Raw genomic sequence first — 9,837 nt, forward strand, 5'->3', positions numbered from 1 at the left:
TCCATTTTTGATACAACAGAACAAATTTGATATCAGGTATGAGAATTGTACGGTACGAAAAGCAAACGCAACTTTTCCTTGTATGAACGGAATATTTAATAAAAGGGTTTTGTTGTGAGTCCCCGACTCCGTTCTCCATTTGGGAAGGTCAGGATGAGGAGTGTACTTTAGGTACTTTAGTATCCAAAGAACTTCCCCTTCCCATGTTGAAAAACAAACAAACACAGTGTCTCACAGTGTGATCACAATGTGTTCATATGGTCGGCTATGTGCTCGAATTTTACAGTGTGATGATGACTTCACAATGTGTGTGCTTTTTCACAGAGTTATGTACACATAATGTTCTGTTTCACATTGTAAACCGAAGATTCACAATATGTTCATCATGTTAAAACTCTCGATTTCAACAGCGTTGAGAATTTTCACACTAGTGTTCACAATGTGTTTACACTGTATTTCACATTGTGGTTCACACTATGGGACACAGTATTCTTTCAAGAATAATAATAATAATAATAATAATAATAATAATAATAATAATAATAATTGCATTTATATGGCGCTTCATACTGGCGTTTCCAAGCGCAGGGAAATATGTATACCTTAGGTGAATCCTGTACAGCAGATCAGGACCAAGATCCTACAGAAAACCGCATCCATTTTTCAATACATGTATTACAGGGTTTCCACTTGCCATTTCATATTCGTAAAAAGATGATCAGGTATGTGTGTCTTTGTTCTGGAAAGTACTGTTTGTCCAGGGGAAAGGCAAAACAAACACTTTAATACACAAACGCACACAATTTCGTCAAGGGTCTGTACATAGTTGTTAGGCGAGGGACGTGGACTTTGACATGTCCTGTTTAACAGCACCGAAAGAATACTTTAGTCACCAAAAAACTGTCAACCACCTTTTTATTATTATGCCATAAATTCATGAAAGAATGATTGGGCGTTTTTACGAAAGCTTTCATGTTTGCATCACGTAAGTAAATGTGTGCATAAGAGGGAAGGGAAACTATTTAGTTTCTATTTGATTTAAGAATTCTGCTATAACGATTGCAATAACAGATCTCCACTGTGGTAGGACTATAATATGTTTGTAATTTTTTGTGCATTAAAGGAATTGTCATATTCATACTGGCGATTTAACATACAAGGAAAAATAATCGATATGATTATTTAACATACTTTATTTCTTTGTACATCAAAGCATTTATGTAAACATTCCTTGGTTATACCTGCCCAAAGTTGAAGGAAACACTGTTACAACTCAAGTGACAAAAATGCACAAACATTTACAAAGATAATACACTTAGACTGTTACATGAGCTGTTTCAAAAGTTGGAATGTATTCCCGTACATTTGTATAGTTTCATTCTCAACATCCACAGAGTTACGCTTTGCCATCGTGTAATGTTCGATGCATGTTTTACTTTCGTACTCTCATGACGATGTAAAGGACTACTTACGTTTTCCCCAAGTCTTTTGTTTTTCAGCTATGTTTATTCTTTAACCGCTGATTTCATCTATCCCAGCTACTGTACGTTCATTACCTTCCTGAAATAGTTCATCATGGTCAGGTAAATCTGTCCCCACTTGCTTGTCGTCCGTTATTAATTGTAGTCAGAAAGTTGGGAATTATGCATACACGTATGTGCATACTTGCAAAGCGTACACAGATGGTGATGCGATGTTTCTGCCAATTTAATAGTCGGATTTTAGTTCTTTATACAACTCTTGACAAAGATTGCAGTATGTGAGCTATTCTGTATAAAACAGTTTATGCAGGATCAGCATGACAAAAAAGAAAAGATATTTCGAATTATACATGCTATCTTGTTTTAAATGACATATACTTTCCTGAAATATTTTATTTAACAGTTTAAGCAATACTCGTGAGCTCACCAATATCGATCACTTTGATATTACCAATCCACTCAACAGCCCGATAAAGTTTAGACATAGAGTTATACTACAACTTGTTCAACCTCACAGCAGTAACTTCATTCTAATGGTAATCAACGTATCTATAGTCACATCTTCCTATATGCACCGGGAGGTTTACAGATTCGACGTCAAAGCCTGTAGAAAACACTGGGTAACAAGCCAAGATCATGATGATAAATACGGTTATTTTGAAGTACGTACAACATACCGTATGCCCCCCCCCCAGCGCAATGATAACACTAAAAACAGTGATTCAATCCAAATACAATTTTAGTGTATGAAATAACAATTTATTACCCATGTCTTGCAGAAAGCCCCATCCGATTTGCTTCAGTGCTCAAAGAGAAATGAGGATTTTGTAGAGCCTGTCAAAAATTCCTTCCCTTCACGTTCTGTCCATTGTGTTCACACATTGATATGCATTTCCCAGAGCATTCAAGTGCTGAATTTGGAAGAATCACATCCACGACGACATGCTTCACAACGATTCACATTTCTCTATGACCACTTAACTAAATTGAAAAAAAAATTCTGCAAAATACGGGTAAGATGTTACATTTTTTTCTACCCTGAAATAGCATAGAGACAGTTTAATCATATAGTTAAAAATGCAATAGTCCGATTGCATATTTTTTTTTTGGGTTGGGGTGTGGGGGCATGTTGTAATGCGCTTTGTGATCTATATATTGATGTAATCTGAAGCATAATGCGTAATATAAGTTTTCGTTTAATTCGTCAGGTACAAATTACTGTTGATGATTTTTATCTAACAAAAAGAAATAAAACAACAACAACGCAATGTCCAGATCAATAATTTTAGACATTACTGTGGATGACTGCTGGATGTATGGAAGTCATCTGCTCAACAAGAAAGAGGGACAACACATACACACACACACACACACACACACACACACACACACACAATGAACCAGATTAGTTGATTATTCATTGTTCCCCAAAGAAATTTTATACCATAATATCTGAACGATTTATTTTATTACTGAATAAATGTATGGATTGAATTGAATTGAAATAAGGACGTATGAAATACTTTGACGGTGGATACGAAAGGTCCCTTTCTTGAACGTATCAGTTTGTATTGAATCTCCGTGATATTTATCCCATTTAAGACTTTGTTTTTTGGTGATAGATTGAAATCATCTTTAGTCGGATTAGAATATACACAAATCAATTGCTTTAGTGATTGTTTCAATCTAGAGCAACCGTTTAAACATATAAATGAAGAAAGACCTTTGTCATAATTATTATTGACGAACATTTACTTATATTGATTGTCAAAAGTAAATTTGCTATCATTAATATATGCTACACATGTAATATTTCATTTAAACGCAGACAATTTCCTAACGCTCTAGCACGTGCCATCTGGTAGCTTAGGAACCAGCAGCTATAGGACTCGTACATTGCTACATGGTTAGATGATAACCCGCAGTGATATTCGAAATGATTTCACCCCGGTGGATGTCTCGTCTTCCTCTCGTCAAAACTGCTAGTTTAGTATCTCTGACAAGTGTTATTCCCTTTATCTCTGATTTTAACACCTTAAGACGTCGAAGATATTTTGTGACGAATGGAAAATTACACCACTTTAAAAAAAAAAGGAGGAGAAGGAGAAGAAGAAGAAGAGTAATTTGGCGCCATTACAATACAGCTTATTGCTGTTCTATCGCTGGTGGTGTATAACTTACCTGCTGGAAGGATCAGATATTCGAATGTGGGTTGAACTGAGATAAAGAAGAAGGGCCTTGCTCTTCTAGTGATGACCAGGAAAGCTCTGCCAATCATCGGAAGATTTTTAGTTCTTATGAGGGTGGTACCTGAAAACGCGTGTCTACGTAACGTCTAAAAATAGCATTATCATGGGTGATGTTCGACGGAGCCCCACGCGCGTGTGAAATAATAAAATATCATGGCAGCAATATCGTGATGCATCGTGGGAAAAAAAATTAATAGCTGAGTTGCTGTTCACGGAAAGTTATATCGGTCCTCATGAGCAAAGGTCACGGAGTTTGTTGCATCTCAGCGTTACCTCTTTTTTCTTTCCTCAATCTAGATCTTGACAGCAGTGCGTCCCCATAGGTCAGTTTGTCACTATCCTTCAGTGTCCTTAGCTCAAATCGCCTGAAAAGCAAGTGAATAGATGTAATATACATATATATATATATATATATATATATATATATGTATATATATATATATATACATATATTATATATGTATATATATATATATATATATATGTATATATATATATAATGCGTGTGTGTGTGTTTAACAAAACTGGAACAAAGTTCATGCTGTGTTCACCAACAGTTTATTTCTGCACACAAAAAATTGTGTACACAAAAATTTGTGTACGAAAATAAACTGTTGGTGAATACTGCATGAACTTTGTTCCAGTTTTTTTTTTTTTTTATAATCACGCCGACACGTGGACTACCAACTCAATATATATATAAATATATATACACTCAACCAAAAAATTCCCCCCCTAGCATTTTTGAATATATCTCAAAAAGTATTTTACCGATTTTCATAAATCAAACGGGAATAGATAGGGAATTTTATTTAACTCATAACATGAATGGCATATCATTGCCACCAGATATCATTATTGGTGTGAAAAAAATATATGTTAAAATCCATGGAAAAAAGTTGTGAGTATAGTGATTTGCATTGTCTTTTACACAAATAATCAAACAGTCACTCATGATTCTGAACTTTTAAGCATGGTTTATTGCATATTTCTCTCTCTCTTCCCTTTTAGGAGCATACAGTGAAGTATTTAATAATTGATATGTCCACCATCCGCTTCAATGACCAGCCGGCATCTCTTCCTCATACTGTTAATTAAAGTTTGTACTTGGCGCTGCTCAATGTTGGCCCATGCTCTCTTCAAGATGCGCTGAAATTCTTGCAGTGAAGTGTCATCTTTCACCTTCTTGCTCGCTTTTCGCTTAATCATATCCCAAAGATTCTCTATTGGATTACAGTCAGCGGATCTTGCAGGCCACTCCATATGTTCGATGCCATTTCCCTCAACAAACTGATCTTTAACTTAAGCGCATGATGTAAAATGGCCATAAGCAACCAAAATTGGAATTAAAGTGCACATGGCTTCTACCAACATTTTCATATTGAAAAGGCCAATTGTTTACTTCTGTTAAATAGGGAAGCACATTGTACCTGAAGAAATTCCTGAGAATTACAAATCTAAAAAGGTCATTTGATAACTTGCATTGGGAATGTACACAATATGCTTCATTTAAGCTTAAGTGCAACTTTTTTACTATGTATTTTGACATAAAATGCATTTTGTCACACCAACAATAATATGTGGTGGCACTGATATGCCATTCATGTTATGAGTAATAAAATTCCCCATCCATTTCCGTTTGAAATATGAAAATCGGTAAAATACTATTTGAGATATATTCAAAAATGCTAGAGGGGGGGGGGGGGACTTACTTTTTTGGTTTAGTGTATATACATATATATATATATATATATATATATATATATATATATATATATATATATAGATGTGTGTGTGTGTGTGTGTGTGTGTGTGTATGTTTAGCCATTCGTAATCTACATGTTGGTCAAAGAATATCTATAGCAGGAGAACAGAACAAAAATCCTCCGGAAAATTATCATGCTGTACATCAACATGTTCAATACAAAGCATAAGGATTTTTTTAAGTTCTCCTACTATTGATATATCAGTGCAGGTGTATGATTATACATATAGAATGTATATTTTGTGTGCACATGATATGTATAGATAATGTATATTCTGTTTAAGCTTAATATTTTTGCGAATGATCGACATAAGCGTGTTCATCGAGAGCAAAACGTCTTTTCAAGACAATTATGCCAATGCTCCAATAGAATATGGACACTCTTTCAGACGTGTACTTACAAAATAAGAACCTTCACACAAAAAAAGAACAAACACACAGACACACACACATACACACACATTACTACACGAAAAATACGGATAGTGAGTGCACCCATAAGCAGAGAAATATATACAGTGGCAAATATTTGAACAGCTCCATATTTTGCATACCCCGTATTTGTCGATGTATGTAGAGAAGAACGTAAGCTCAGAACGAGTTTGGTAAATTGAAGCCCCCCCCCCCCCCCCACCACCACCACCCCTGTAATATATAAGTCGTCAACATTCCGCTTCTTTTTGTCTTCCACCAATGTGGCAATATCCTGTAAAAGATACTAGACGTAAATCTTCTCTATTCCTGTACATTTCTCGGTTTGTTATTTCTTCCAACCCAGAGCATTATTGTGGTGATTTTCAGAGCATGCATAGTCTAGCATGTAAAGATTAAAGGTCCTGTTTACCTTTGGGAGCAGTGATTTCAAAAATGTTCAAGATATCACATTTAATGCAAATGTGTAGGTCTGTTGTGTCACAAAATATCCTACCATATACAATTTTCACAATAAAGCCGAAAATATACGGAGATATCAGTGTTTTTCTCTATAAACCGTAACTTTAGACGGTTTAGTGTGGAAATATTCTTATTATAACTATTGTTCACATTTTGTGTATTTAACAACACTTAACATCAATTATACCAAACCAATTTTTTACAGTGGTTGTTTCTATCCCTGACTCACATTTTAGAACTATTTTAGAGCACTAATGCTGGGTTTTTGTTTCATCTGCAAATGGTAAATTATGACTTTAACATGTGAAGTTCATCTGAGTTTGGGAAGTTGACTGGACACGTTGTGCAAGAAGTACTGCCAAGATCCCATATCCCATATCCAAAGGCTATTATCAATGACCTGAATGGACACAACTTTACATGTAAACTCACCTTAGATACAGAACGAGCAAAAGTAGTACTCATGTAAAATTATCTTGGAAACAATATCAGTTTTGGACAAAATAATATCTCTCTATTGATATAACACAAAAAACCCTCCAAGGGAGTGTGAACTCTTAAACATACCAGGCACTGAACACAAATGCATTTACATGTGTAGATGAAATAAGACTATATGAGGACATATTTGATAATCAAATTGGCATATACTAATGTCTAATGTGACAAAGCTGTTTATACTCCTGATAGAATATTTTAAATAATCCATAAACCATCAGAATAAAATGACCTTTTGAATTGAATTTAAACTGACATTTTCGAGAAATATGAGTGTTACCACAGCAATGTTGCAGTAAACGTAAAGCTGTTTACTTAATAAGAGAGCAATGACATGAATAGGCGTTTTGCGTTTTGTTCTATTTCATCACCCCATTCATTACACTAATGCTTTTTTATGTGAGACAAAATATCAAGCAATGTATCAAGTTTACACTTGGACAGTTAACATAATATGTGGACTTGTTTTGTACAATAATGCATGTGATTGCAAACACTTTTATTGTATTTTATCATTCATCACGGAACGCTTTAAATATTACACTCACACGTTAGGTAATATGCAATGCACAGAATCAACACAGAAGACAAACAATTGGGTAATCTCTTCTACCAAACCGCAAAAGGGTTAGTGGAAAAAGTGGTTCCGTCTAGAAAATCGTTGTGGTCACTGAGATAGACCTTCACCTCCGACGTCGGCATTTATGTTTTAAACATGTACTGAGTAAAGTAAATGCATAGTATCTCCGAAATACAGCAGAAGATTCACCAAGTTCACACGTTGACGTCACATGGATTCCTTTGTCGCCAAGCTATGACGAGGACAAGTGGCATGCCCATCAATGGTGGAGACTTCCGTTTAGAAATGCATGTAGGCCTTTTCTCAAAAAAAAAAAATCCAGGTGATAGATCATTGTCGATGTTAAATAAACATTGTAATTGTTTGTTGGAGTTTGGACTGGGGGAAGTTTAAAGAATTAGCTTTAATCCTGTGAATGTCATTAAAGGGCGCTCTCTAATTAAAAAAAAGAAAGAAAGAGAGAATACACATATGATCTCTCTTCAACGCCAGATTATGACCGAATGTGGTGTTGACACGTAGCTGTTAACATGATTCACTCTTGAAAAAAATGTTTAAAAGATATAATGTATAAAAACATACATGTTTCTGAATTAGGCAAGCCTTATATGACACAACTCTCTGTAGCCACAGGAAAATATATTCTTAGAAATCATATCTCGCAGCTTGAATATTAATCAAGGTTCTAACAATAGCACAATTGCTGCATTGATTTGCTGATTTGGCACACTTTATACAAAATAGATAATTGAACATATATGTTCTTTGTTATTCCATGATTTTACAATGTGATTTCACCCATTCATCACACTTAGAATCATGGAATATCGCGCAATCACCAGTTAACTTCATTATCATGATTATACTCCCAACCAGCTTTTGTTGAACTTTAAATGTTTACATCTCAAAACTGAAAATAAAGATTGATCAGTAACAGTATTTCTATTGATAATGATAACAGGAATCATTATGTTGTATTAGCCTACTGACTGCAACATCACTTGCATATCGCGTTACTTGAACAAACGTCTTTTTTTTCAGTTCATTTATCTATTTCATTTTCAGCAAAAATACAAGGGTAAATATATCATTTTACATGTAAATTTTATCTTGGTGAATAGTAGGCAAGTGAATAGCAGTTGCCCGGAAATTTTTACAGAGAGCCAGAAGACAAGATGTACTCTCTATAAAAAAATCGAGTGAAAATATTCACTCTTGAAGGAGTGAATACAAAAAAGAGTGAAGTTAGAGTGAAATTGGAGTGAATTTTGAGTGAAGATGTTCATTTTCACTCATTTTGGAGTGACGTCAGGGATCACTCGAAGATTTTGGAGTGATCCCTGACGTCACTCTAAAACGAGTGAAAATGAACATTTTCACTCAAAATTCACTCCAATTTCACTCTAAATTCACTCTTTTTTTGTATTCACTCCTTCAAGAGTGAATATTTTCACTCGATTTTTTTAAGAGAGATAATATTGGTTCCAACAGTTGTCTACATGTGTCCTTGTCCTGCCCAACGAAAGAGAAAATAAAAGAAATATATTACAAAACCATTACTGTGAAGTCCAAGTTTTAAATTAAAACCAGACATCAAAAAGATTTTGAAAAAAATACCCTATTAAAGTTCTTATATGAAACTACAATACCGAAGGTTATAAAATTAAGTATGATGTGACGATGCAAAAATTCTAATGACCCATTACCACTATTTCTACGTTAGACCTTCATATGAAGAGTTTTATCGCAAAACGAGCTAACTCCATTGTTGTTAAGTTGAGATATTTGTGATTAAAGCTGCTAAAAAAACAAAGAAAATAGTAAGAAAATATGGGATATTTTTATGATAACTTCAATAATATTCCTTGTTATGTTTCAAGTGAGGTCTCATTGGAACGACTTTATTTTCCTCTATCTGACAATAGACACACTTTAAAATATCTAAAAATGGCAATTAGCCCATTTTTGCAATGAAACTCTTCATTATCAACTGGACAGACATCATACGTTTTAAGATTTATGCCTGCGTTTAGGCTTTAATTCGTCATGCCATTTTTTCGAACCGCACAATTTCTACTCGTGTTTTTGTTTTTCCTTCGGAACAGAATCATTAATATCAAGAAGAACAAATTTATGTAGTAGTGTGAATTGAAGTCCAGACAAAGGTGAATATGAAGAGTACATTGTATTTCCATAATTATGACGAATTTCTGGAAAAAGTGTTAAACAACCGAGGTGTTCGTAATTTGTCTATATTTTCCGATCAAATACTCCGGAATAGTTATGTGTAAGCAGGGTCCCGTTTTATCAAAAGACATAATCGATTTTAAATTTCCTTACTACACATGCTGACATAGACTTATGATAGAA

This window comes from Diadema antillarum, unplaced genomic scaffold (assembly GCF_040938485.1).
Source record: "Diadema antillarum isolate AM-2024a unplaced genomic scaffold, OU_Dant_1.0 seq00000676_RagTag, whole genome shotgun sequence".
Classification (NCBI taxonomy): Eukaryota; Metazoa; Echinodermata; class Echinoidea; order Diadematoida; family Diadematidae; genus Diadema; species Diadema antillarum.